Source organism: Chrysochloris asiatica, unplaced genomic scaffold, assembly GCF_000296735.1.
Source record: "Chrysochloris asiatica unplaced genomic scaffold, ChrAsi1.0 scaffold00011, whole genome shotgun sequence".
Classification (NCBI taxonomy): domain Eukaryota; kingdom Metazoa; phylum Chordata; class Mammalia; order Afrosoricida; family Chrysochloridae; genus Chrysochloris; species Chrysochloris asiatica.
Window position 1 is genome coordinate 8,237,722 of NW_006408529.1, and position 11,924 is coordinate 8,249,645.

Below are 11,924 nucleotides of genomic sequence, written 5' to 3' on the forward strand. Positions count from 1 at the left end.
TATATCATGGCTTGGATGAAACACAAACTGGTCCTCAAACTTACTTCTTATCTACTGAACACTTAAAAACAGGTCTTGTGCCGAGTATTATTCAACTTTTACATGCATAAGAGTTGACCAAAAATACCATGCCTTTGGGTGTGGGGCATCTTAGTTCTCAAACCCATATCTTTGTCCTTTAATATTTTAATGAGGTTTTATGCAGCAAATTTGCCTAATGCAATACATTGTTTGATTTCTTGATTGCTGCTTCCAGCAATCTGTATGCTGATCAAATAATCCAATAAGCTCAATGTTATGAAGAAAAATGAAGGAAGAATCATTTATAACTTGTGATATGCAGATGACAAAACTTTGCTTTTTGAAAATTGAGGGCTCACTGAAAAAGATCAAAGACTATAACTTTTAGTATGGATGATACTTCAATGTAAAGAAAATAAAAGTCCTCACAAATAACTAATAAATAACATCACGATAAATGGAGAAAAGATAGAAATTGTCAAAGACTTTGATTTGTTTGGATCCACAATCAATACAACTGGAATCAGTAATCAAGAAATCAAACAATGCATTAGGCAAATTTGCTGCGTAAAACCTCATTAAAATATTAAAAGACAAAGATACCAGTTTGAGAACTAAGATGCACCACACCCAAAGCCATGGTATTTTCAGTCGACCCCTATGCTTGTGAAAGTTGCATACTGAATAAGGATGACTGTAAAAGAATCAATGCATTTAAACTGTGATGTTAAGTAAGAGTTTTGAAAGTACCATGGACTGCCAGTGAATCAAACCTGTCTAGGAAGAAGCTCAGACAGAATGTTCCTTAGAAACAAGAATGGCGATATTTCATCTCACATACTTCAGACCTATTATCACGAGGAACCAGTCCTGGAGAAGGACATCATGACTAGTAAAATTGGAGGGTTAGTGAAAAAAAGAAAGACCCCCAACAAGATGAATTGATACAGTTGCAGCAACAATAGTTCAAACAAAGTGATTATGAAGATGGTGTCCTGTTTTGGGGCTGTAGGATAAGCACAGGACTGCCGTTGGTTCAATATAACCAGCCACTCAGAAACACTACACAGGGTTGCTATGAACTGGAATCAACTCCATGACACTTAACAACAACACTAAGGACGGCACAGGGCTATACAGTGTTTCCTTCTGTTGTGCATAGGGTCTCTATGCATCAGAAAAGACTCGATGGCACTTAACAACAGCAACAACAAATGGTAAAGATCATTTCTATCATTACATTGTTTGACTTTGAGGACTAGTGTACTCAGAGAATTCAAGAAAAGCATTAATTATTCAGGCAATACAATAGAACAAGAATAAATGTTAAAATTAACTAATTGTTGAAGCTAAGTAACAATGCATTTTCAAGCTAAAAATTTGGAAACCATGTTCTATTGTAAATATATTGTTAAAAATTGGAGAATTAAGCAAGCTACTATAATATTTTTATAACATTACTACCATATAGAATACAGAGGAAAAATAAAATAAATTCACTTAAAACCTTTGGACAAGATTATGAGATAGAAAAAGACAATGATATTTATTCCTAGACAACTTAACCTTGAATTATCACTAACTACACAAAATAATATAAGGAACAGTTATTGTTCAGAATTTATTTTGGGGAATGCAGTTATATTTCTAGTAGTAAGACAATAGCTTATATTGCTGTAACAATATAATTAGAGCACAGATCAATGTAAAATAATTTTTGACATTGTAATTATTTGAATTTTAGATCACAGTGATATGCTTCTTGAATTTGTATACAAATAAGTCTCAGAAATGATACAAATATAACAAGTTCAAAATAAATGTCAGCACTTTACACTTCAGTGCTTAATTGCTTTTTATTGTCAGACTTCTGATATGGTGCTGTCAGATCAACACTGGACTTTGAACCACATCATAGTTCAAACCCACCAGCTGCTCCATTGAAGCCTTATGCAGGGTCACTATGAATTGCAAACAACTGGACGTCATTTAGCAACAACAACAACTAGCTTATTTCAGTTTTATTATTTTTCTTTGATCAGAAAACGTATTTAAAATTCATCTTGAATTCTACCTAATGTTTAAATCTCTCTTACATGAGTCATATTTTTAAGCAAATTGTTTGCACTCTTAAAAATGCTTTTAGTTTTAATAAAATGTATGTAAGAAATTAGTTACATAGTTTTCAAGTTCTATGGAAAGTCTATGACACATTATCTCTAACTCCTTATCATAAACTGTCCATATAACAGATACTTACTGAATGTAGTATGTATCCCAAACAATGATCTAGTTTTGGGAATTCAACAATAAACAAAATAAAGAAAATTTGTGTTGTACTGAAGCTGATATACTCATGGAGAGAAGATACTAATAATGTTAAGTACACAAATAAGAATATCAAATATTTAGATGTCAAGGAAAAACAACAAAATAGATAAATATGAGAAAAAATTTAAAGAAGTTATGAAACAAGAGAAAAATTATGTTGAAATTCATAAAAGTCAGTATGAAAAAGAACAAAAATAAGAAAATTAAAAGGGAAAACTTGGTAGTTAGAAAAAGAGAGTATATATATAATACAACTATTAGCTTAGTTGATTTAATGTATTGCAAGATAGAACTGATAAAAATTTTTTGGAATGTAATGTTGTTGATAAGTTCCATGGTGTTGGTTCTGACTCATAGCAACTATGCTTAGGTTTTTTGAGAAGAGGCTGGTGGGTTTGAACTGCTAACCTTGTGGTTCACAATCCAGTACTTATTCTAAACTGCTATACAAGGATATGGATAATTAAAAACATGAAAAATATGATCTGTTTATGGAAGATACATTAAAAGCCATAAAAATATTTCAAAAGGAATTTCAGAAGCAAAAATATAAGGGGATATCATAGTAGAGTATGAAAGAATTTATTTTCCCAAATAAAAGCATACCAAAAATTGGGATTAGTATAAATGTCATAAAATACCTGGGTATTTCAGACTGTTCTTGTAAATAAGAGGTTAGAAAATGTAAATGCTTATTCTGATTGCAGGTAATTTTCTTAAACATAACAGAGAATTTTCTTAAAAGTTCATTTGGCTAGCTTTATAGAATTTAGTTTTTAAATTATATATTTATTCTTCTTGCTTGCCAAAATCTGTATGCACAAATCATTCTACCTTAATGTGATGCATTGAGGAATTCTGTTAAGAGACTATGTCACATAACAAAGCTTACAGTAGCTTTCATACAATTGTGTATCATCAACTCACTTTAGAAATTTCTTACTCTTTGTTATAAGGAGTTTTACTCATACATTTTGTAATAATGAAGATACTGCTTCCATACTAATTCCTGGGAAGGTTGCTCCTTATTCTCAATAATTAATGGCACTGTGAAACAGAAGAGGTATCCCTGACCTATATATTAAGACTGCCCAAAAAGAAAAAAAATAAAGACAATCTTTATTCAGTATCTGTATTTCTGCCTTTTGTTTGTCTCATTAGTCAGGTAATCCAAATGAGTCTCTAAGGAACAAAGACCATTTCATTAAAAAAGTAAGGCAACAATAAAATTGGACTTCCTTAGATAAGGAAAGAAGGGTTGCTTGATTTAGTGTGTCAACAGTGACCTATGCTCACATTAAATAAAATAATAAATAAATAAATAAAAATAAAAGTGAAGGCATTAACAAATTGCCAGGGCCTTTAATTTATCCTACATAATACGTTATGATAGGGAGCTCTGGTAGCGTAGTGGCATAGTGGTTAAGAATTGGGCTGCAAACCGCAAGGTCAGCATTTGGAAACTACCAACTGTTCCCGTGGTGGATAGATGAGGCTTTCTGCTCCAGTAAAGATTTACAGCCTCGGAAACCCTGTACAGGGTCGCTATGAGTCGGAACCGACTCCACGGCACCTAATAATAACAGCAACAACAATAAAGTTATGATTGGCCTCAACTGGCAAGAATATTTAACCTAGACACTTAAAAGTAAAATCTCTTTGAAGAATGGGATTTAATAGTCTTCATATTTTTAATTTAAAAAAATCACAATTACTGAAATATGTTTTATTAATACTTTGCGTTGTATATAATTAACACAAAAAAGCATTCTTTTTTTATTTCTTACCTGTTTTGTTCTACTTTTGGTAAACAAAGACCTCTCATAATATTTGTGCATGATATTAAATGTGGAGCTCATCTAATTATTTCTAACATCCTTTCTTCTATAAGGAAAAACTGGAAACATTTGTGCAATTCTAGAAAGTCAGAAGATCATTTAGTTATAAAAGATATCAAAATAGTTTTTATTATTCTAAATTTGAGTCTGAATTTGAGAAGGCACAATCAAGAGTCTTCAGAGACTATAAGATACGAACTTAAGTTATAAATAGAAAAAAATAAAATTAGTTTCGGTCAGTAGTTTAAACATGTAGCATTAGCAAGCAATAATTATAAGTAATTTTAAATTAAAAAATTAGTATTTATTGTTAAAATTAGTCAAGGCATGCCAAAAAAATAGAAATAGTATTATATTATGTTTTAATATGTTTGAACTCCTGATGTGGAGTTGGAGGGTATGCATTGGACTGCTAACCTCAAGGTCAATGGTTCAAATCCACCAGCTGCTCCTACAGGGTTGCTATCATTCAATGTCAGAAATGATTTGACAGCACTTACCAAGAACAGCATATTTATGATTAACATTTAAATAAACTTCACAAATTGAATGAACATTCTCTCAAAGAAAAGACAAATCATTTTCTTGTACACATATTCATAATATTTCTCTAATGATTGTACCTTACAACCCTTCATAAAAGTTTTGACCTTTAATTAAGGTAATTAACATTGTTTTCTTCAAATATAAAATAAGACTAAAGGAACATAAGAGCTGTTTAAATTTTCTCATATGAGCAAACATTTCATATCACTTAAATTATAAAATAACAAAAATAAACATAATTATAATAACGTTTGAAGATATTTATACACGTTGTTATAGCCTTCCTACTAAGTAAGAATAAACTATAACTAGGTTCACTAATCGTTGCTTTATATCTTTTTATTATCTTATAAATCAAAATATTTAAATATATTTTATTTAAATCATTTCTGACATTTGTCTCAGGTTTTAAAGTAAATTAGAAGCCTGTATATACATTTGAGGTAGCCATGGTGTCCGTTCCAACTCATAGCAATCCTGTGTAGGGTATCTGAGAAGTGAATGGTGGGTTTGAACTTTAATTTCTTATTATTTGTATTATTACAAAAAATTTCAAATGCTTAAACTCTTAAGATAATTTTTTATTACAAGTCTATGGCAAACATAATTTTAAATCCTTTTAAAAGTCTGAAACTTGTTGAAAGTTAATTAAAATCTATGAATCATAAAATTAATATAGTTAATTTAGAAGACATTTAATTTAAAATAATGTAACTCTGTTCTTATCATACTCAAATATACTGATGATGCTCTTTTTATATAGCAAAACCCGATGTAAAGTTGCCTTCATATCAATGTTTTTAACTTAATTTCATTTGTCTTTTTATATCTCTATTATGTTTTAATATGACATGAAATATTCCTCTTTATACCATTTAAAATTCTATGTAATAATAACAAATTTCAAACTCATTTTGAATCCTTCCAAAATTTTAGTGACCTGTTCTTTTTTAAAATCTAGTAACAAAGTCCATATTTTTTTTAATGTCCTAGTTTAGATTCCATTTCTCATCTAAACAAAAGTTTCAGCAAGAAACCATTGTAAGAGAAGGAAACATACAAGGAATATTTTACATATTTTTCTCTTTAATTTTTGTGAAAATGGGACAAATAATTTTCACTAAGTCTCAAAAAAATGACTCACACAGTTGTAGAGGTTAGCAAGTTGCAAGTCTCTGGGTCAAACAGGGGTTAATGAACTCAAGATTGTTCAAGATTGGCAGGCAGGTCATACAGCAGGCTATTATTAACATTTAAAGAATTGTCACAACTTCAATGTAACTCCCTTTTTATTAATTAACTGCTCATAACAGATCTCATCATGGAAGTGACTACATTATATTAGATTTCATCATTGGAGGATGACTACATTCTTGCATAAATACCAAACAGCTGAGAATCGTGCCCAGTCAAGCTGACACACAGCTTAACTACCACAAGTATCTTTTTCAAAAAGAGGTTTTTTGTTTTCTCTGACATTAACTTGAAAATTATTTTCATAATCATGCCAACTAGCAATTTTTAACTCAAATATTTGTATTCCTGGGTCCACCAAAAAAAATAGACAAAGTGGAGAGCTAAGGAAGAAGTGATTTGTAAGTACAAAGATAAGTCTGAGTTTTTCAAGACATTTTTCCTTTCCATCGTGAAGTTTTGAAAATTCCTAACAATGACACAGAGATGTGACTTAAACTTAAATTTAATATCCACATTCCAGTCAGGATTGCCTTCAAATGGATGTTGTGTTCTTAAAGTATGTGTATGTAGTACAGAAAGGAAAGAACACAGATAAATAGAAGGCAGGGGATCAAATGGATTACAACAGATGCAGCTTTAAGATTTCACAATTTTTCACTGTTGTTAGATACAGCATCTTTTTAGCGAGGCAATGCCAACTTCAAAAATGTGTTTAAAAGGTGTTTTATATCAATTTTTAAAAATAGGCAAATATGCTTTTCAAATGTAAATGTTCCTTCTGAGTAACACTGCTTTTCCTAATGGTCTAGGTAAAATTATACTACTTAGACAAACATGTACGTAAATACAAATTATATCTTGAGAACATGAGGGAAGCAAGTATCTGGCTTTGAGAAGGACTAGCTTAAGATTGAAAAGAATATAATAGAAATGTAATATTTTATAAAATGGTGTTTTAAAGCACTTAGTCTAATGAATCTAGTCAAAGATTAATTACTACCTACAGATAATCATCTCTGTGTAGATGGAACCAAATGAAGCACTTCTTATGAATACGAAGATAACGAATGCTGAGGATTAGGACATGGATATGGACATCAAATAATGACTCTAGACAGATTGTGTCTAAAGCAAATCAGTCTGAAATGGCATATTTTTACCCATAGGAGTTCTTTAGACTTATATTAATTAGATCTACAAACTTTCTCTTATACAGTGAGTATAGATGGTGACAAAGAGGTAGACAGAATAGTTAATATATTAGGAAGACATTCACCAAGGAAAGACAAACAAAATATCCTTGGGAGACTTTAGTCTTAGGGCTAAAAATATAAAACCACATCTGGCAGTATCAGGGAAATAATGAGAGCTCAGATCCAAACACAACTTACCTTGAAGTGATGGGAAGTGTGGTCTTCCTTTGCACTAATAGAGACACAAGGAATCTCAGATGTCATCACTGCAACTCATGGACTCTAACAAATGGCAGCAATGGCTTCAGAAAATTTTTGAATCCCACTAGATGTTCTACAGATCATATGCCTTCCAATATTCTATGGGATATTAAGATAAGAATTCCTAGGAATTCTCTAGAAATACACAAATTTTGAAAGCAAAAAACAAAACTAAAGAGGACCAAAGTTGACTTTATTTTAATTAAGTAGATATTGACACAAAGTACATACGTTCTACCTTAAATAATGTGCCTAGAATAATTTCCTGATGTCTGCTCTTTTTAAAAAGTTTACTACTTGTCTTGGAGTCCTGGTGTGGCACTGAGGGTTAATATACTGTTTGAACCTCAAGGTCAGTGGTTTGAGCTCACCAGCTGCTCCTCAGAAACCCTACATAGGGCCTAATCGGTCGTTGTTGATAAGTGCCTTCATATCAGTCCTGACTCATATCGACCCTGTATAGTGATTCTGAGTAGTGGCTGGTAAATTTGAACCACCAATGTTGCAGTTCAAACTGACCCTTCAGTCCAGTGCTTATCCTTTGTTGTTGTTAGGTGCCATTGAGTCAGTACCGACTCTTAGTGACCTTATGCACAGTAGAACAGAACACTGCCTCACTATTGTTGCCACACCTGAGCCCATTGATGATGCCACTCTGCCAATTCATCTCACTGGGACTCTTCCTCTTTTTCGCTGACCCTCCACCCTACCAAACAGGATATCCTTCTCCAGTAACTGGACCCTCCTGGCAACATGCCCAAGGAGCACTCTGGTTGCACTTCTTCCAGCACAGATCTGTTTGTTCTTTTGGCAGCCCATGGCACTTTCAATATTCTCCTCCAACACCATAACTCAAAATCATCAATTCTTCCACGGTCTTCCTTATTCACTGTTCAGCTTTCACATGCATATGAGGTTACTGAAAATACGATGGCATGGGTCAGGCACACCTTAGTCTTTTAGCTGACATCTTTGTTCTTCAACACTTTAAAGAGGTCTTGTGCAACAGATTTGCCTAATGCAATAAATACGTCATTTGATTTCTTGACTGCTGCTTCCATGAATCTTGATATTTGATCCATGAAGAATGAAGTCCTTGACAACTTCAATCTTTTCTCCATTGATAAGAATGTTGTTTATCTGTCCAGTGGTGAGGATTTCTGTTTTCTTTACATTGAGATGCAATGTATACCAAAGGTTGTGCTCTTTGATCTTCATCAGTAAATGTTTTAAGTCCTCTTCACTTTCACCAAGCAAGGTTGTAGCATCTGCATATCACAGGTTATTAATGTGTCTTCCTCCAATCCTGATGTCACATTTTTCTTCACATAATCCAGATTCTCAGATTATTTGCTCAGCATACAGTTTGAATAAGTATGGTGAAAGAATACAACCCTGTTACACAACTTTTTTAATTTTAAACCATTCAGTGTTGCCATGTTCTCTTTGAACAACTGCCTCTTGGTCCATGTACAGATTCCTCATGAGCACAACAAGTGTTCCAGAATACTCATACTTTGTAATGTTGTCCATAGCTTGTCATGATCCACACAATCGAAAGTCTTTGCGCAGTCAATAAAGCATAGGTAAACATCTTTCTGATCTTCTTTACTTTCAGCCAAGATCCATCAGACACCAACAATGATATACCTTGTTCCATGGCCTCTTCTGAATCCATCTTGAACCTCTGAAGTTCTCTGTCAATGTATACTTTCTGTGTTACAGAAAAGACTGTGCTTATCCTACAGCTCCCTATTAGATTCCTTGTGCCAATATTTAGCCCAGATAAAAACTTTATAAGATTAATGTCATACCATAGGCTCCATCTAAAATCTTTTTTTTCCAGTTTATAATGATATCTGTAGCGCTATAATGTTTTCTCCAGTTAATAAAATGTATTAAGACAACTAGTCACAGAATTGTCCCCTTTTTCTGTCAGCACCTAATTCTTTACCTTACATACCCTTCAAAGAATTTTAGAAAAGCCCAAACTATAGTGTAAGCCATTTCTCACTCACACTTACTGAGTTTCTCTACCATTCCTCTTATGTATTCTCCTTTTCTTCAGGTAGTCAATAAGTTCTATGTGTGTTTATATGTATTCATGGTAAAATTCATCAAGGAGACTTCAATAATACCCACATCACTAATACCACCATAATTACAACTCTTGGTTAAATTTATTTTTAGTATTTTAGAAAGTTGAACATTTTTAGTATTTATCTTGCTGTGTATATCCCCTTACAGATACCATGACACTTTACTGGGTTATTTAAGTCATCCAAAATCGTTCCTTGGGATTATGCCACCAATTTCATATATAATTGGGTAATTTGGCTTCATTTTGTTTTTAAATTGTAGGGAATGCATTTTTTTAAATATATATTTATATGTATGTTCATGTGTCACTCTTATTTTCTGTTTATTTTTACAATTATTTTCAGAATATATTTCTATATTCAGGACAGTAGTCTTTTTTGGCTTATATTCACAATATGCTGGTATTCTATAGCTTCGGTAAAAATTCATCTTATTTTAATACATCTTAGGTGTGTTTTATTAATGTCACCATTGTACATCTCTATAATAAAATGTGTGCATAAAAGTTTTTAAATTGTATTAATTTATATGAATCACTTGAGAAGCTTTCATGTACAGCCACATTACACATATCCCATTCCCCCTGATCTGATAGGTCAATTTATAAGAGATGACTTATCTGAAAGAATCTAAATGTTGTAAGTCCCATGACATTAGTGAACAGTGCCTGAAAAGAGATAGGACAATGAGAAGAGAGGACATGGGAGTCACACTTTTTGAAGTGTCCTCATGGATCTCAGTTTTGCTCTACATATTACCAGTCAGATGTGCTACATTTGTTAGGATCATTTCTTGTGATTTTTAACAAAGGTAAGTCCCAGGTTATTCATGGAGACATTTTCCAATCTTAGTAAAGAATCAGGTAGAAAATAAAAGGGTCCCAACTGTATTGTAAAAATAAATAAAGGCTTAAAAAATTTACGGAAAGTAAATTTAAAAATACATTAAAAATCTAGCAATGTATTGCATTTGGCAAATCTGCTGCACAAAACTTCTTTGAAGTGTTCAAGAGTAAAGATGTTAGTTTGAGGATTAACTTGTGCCTGATGCCAGTCATTATTTTCAATAGCCTAATATGCACGTGAAAGTTGACTAGTGATTTAGGAAGACAGTAGAAGAATTAATGCATCTGAAATTGTGATGTTGGAAAACAATGTAAATGTGTCACGAACTGCCAGAAGAATAAACAAATTTGTGATTGAAGAAGTACAAGTAGAACACTCCTTAAAAGCCAAGATGGCCAGATTTCATCTCTCATACTTTGGACAAATTATCTGGAGGGACCAGTCCCTGGAGAAGAATATCATGGTTGGTAAAGTGAAATGTCAGCAAAAAAGAGGGGGACACTGTAGCATCAATGGGTTCAAGCATAGCAAAAAGTGTGAAGATGTCATAGGACCCGGAAGTGTTTTGTTCTGTTTTACATAAAAATGCCATGGGGCAGAACCAACTCAACAACAACTAACAAAAACACAACTTAAGTCCAATATTTGGTATTAGTAAAGAATAAAATCCTTAAGGATGGTTGGGGTTTTCTTGTTGTTGTTGTTGTTTTTAGCACACACATACCAACTTCTGAGAAGTCGTAGTTATACTGATAACTTTAATCTCTGGCAGCTGGTGTCCTGTTAATTGACCTTTTTGACAAATTAAGGGGCATTCTGACTGCACTTTTTCCAAGACAAATTTCTTTGTTTTGCTCAGTCTATTTCAATGTTCTTTAACAATACCATAATTCAAATTCATTAATTCTTCTCATGTCTTACTTATTCACTTTCCAGGTTTCACATGCATATGAAGCAGTTGAAAATACCATGGTTGAAGTCAGGAGCATTTTGTCCTGGAAGTAACATCTTTGCTCTTTAATATGTTAAATATGTCTTGTGCAGCACAGTTTCCTGATTCAATATTTAATTTGAATTTTTGACTGTTCCTTCTGTTAACACTGATTATAGACCCAAGTGAAATGAAATCCTGACAACTTAAATCTTTTCTCTGTTTATCATGATATATTATTTAGTTCTGATCTAGTTGTGAGGGTTTTTGTTTTGTTTTTTTTTTCAGATTGAGCTGTAATTTACACAGAAGGTTCTATTTTTTTTATCTTCATCAGTAAGTTCTCTTCCATTTCAACAAGCAAGCTTGTTCCATCTGTAAATTTCAGGTTGTTAATGACTTTTCCTCCAATCCTATGTTGTATTCTTCTTCATATGATCCACCTTCATAAATTATTGGTTCAGGATACAGATTGAAAAAGAATGGCAAAAGGATACAACCCTGACACCCGTATTTCCTATTTAAAACCATTTAGTATCCCCTTGTTCTTTCTTTCTTTTTTTTTTTTTTATTAAATGTTTTTATTTTGGATTGAGTGAAAGTTTACAGGGCACATCATCAGCTTCACATTCAACCATTCTATAGCTTGTTTCATTACATT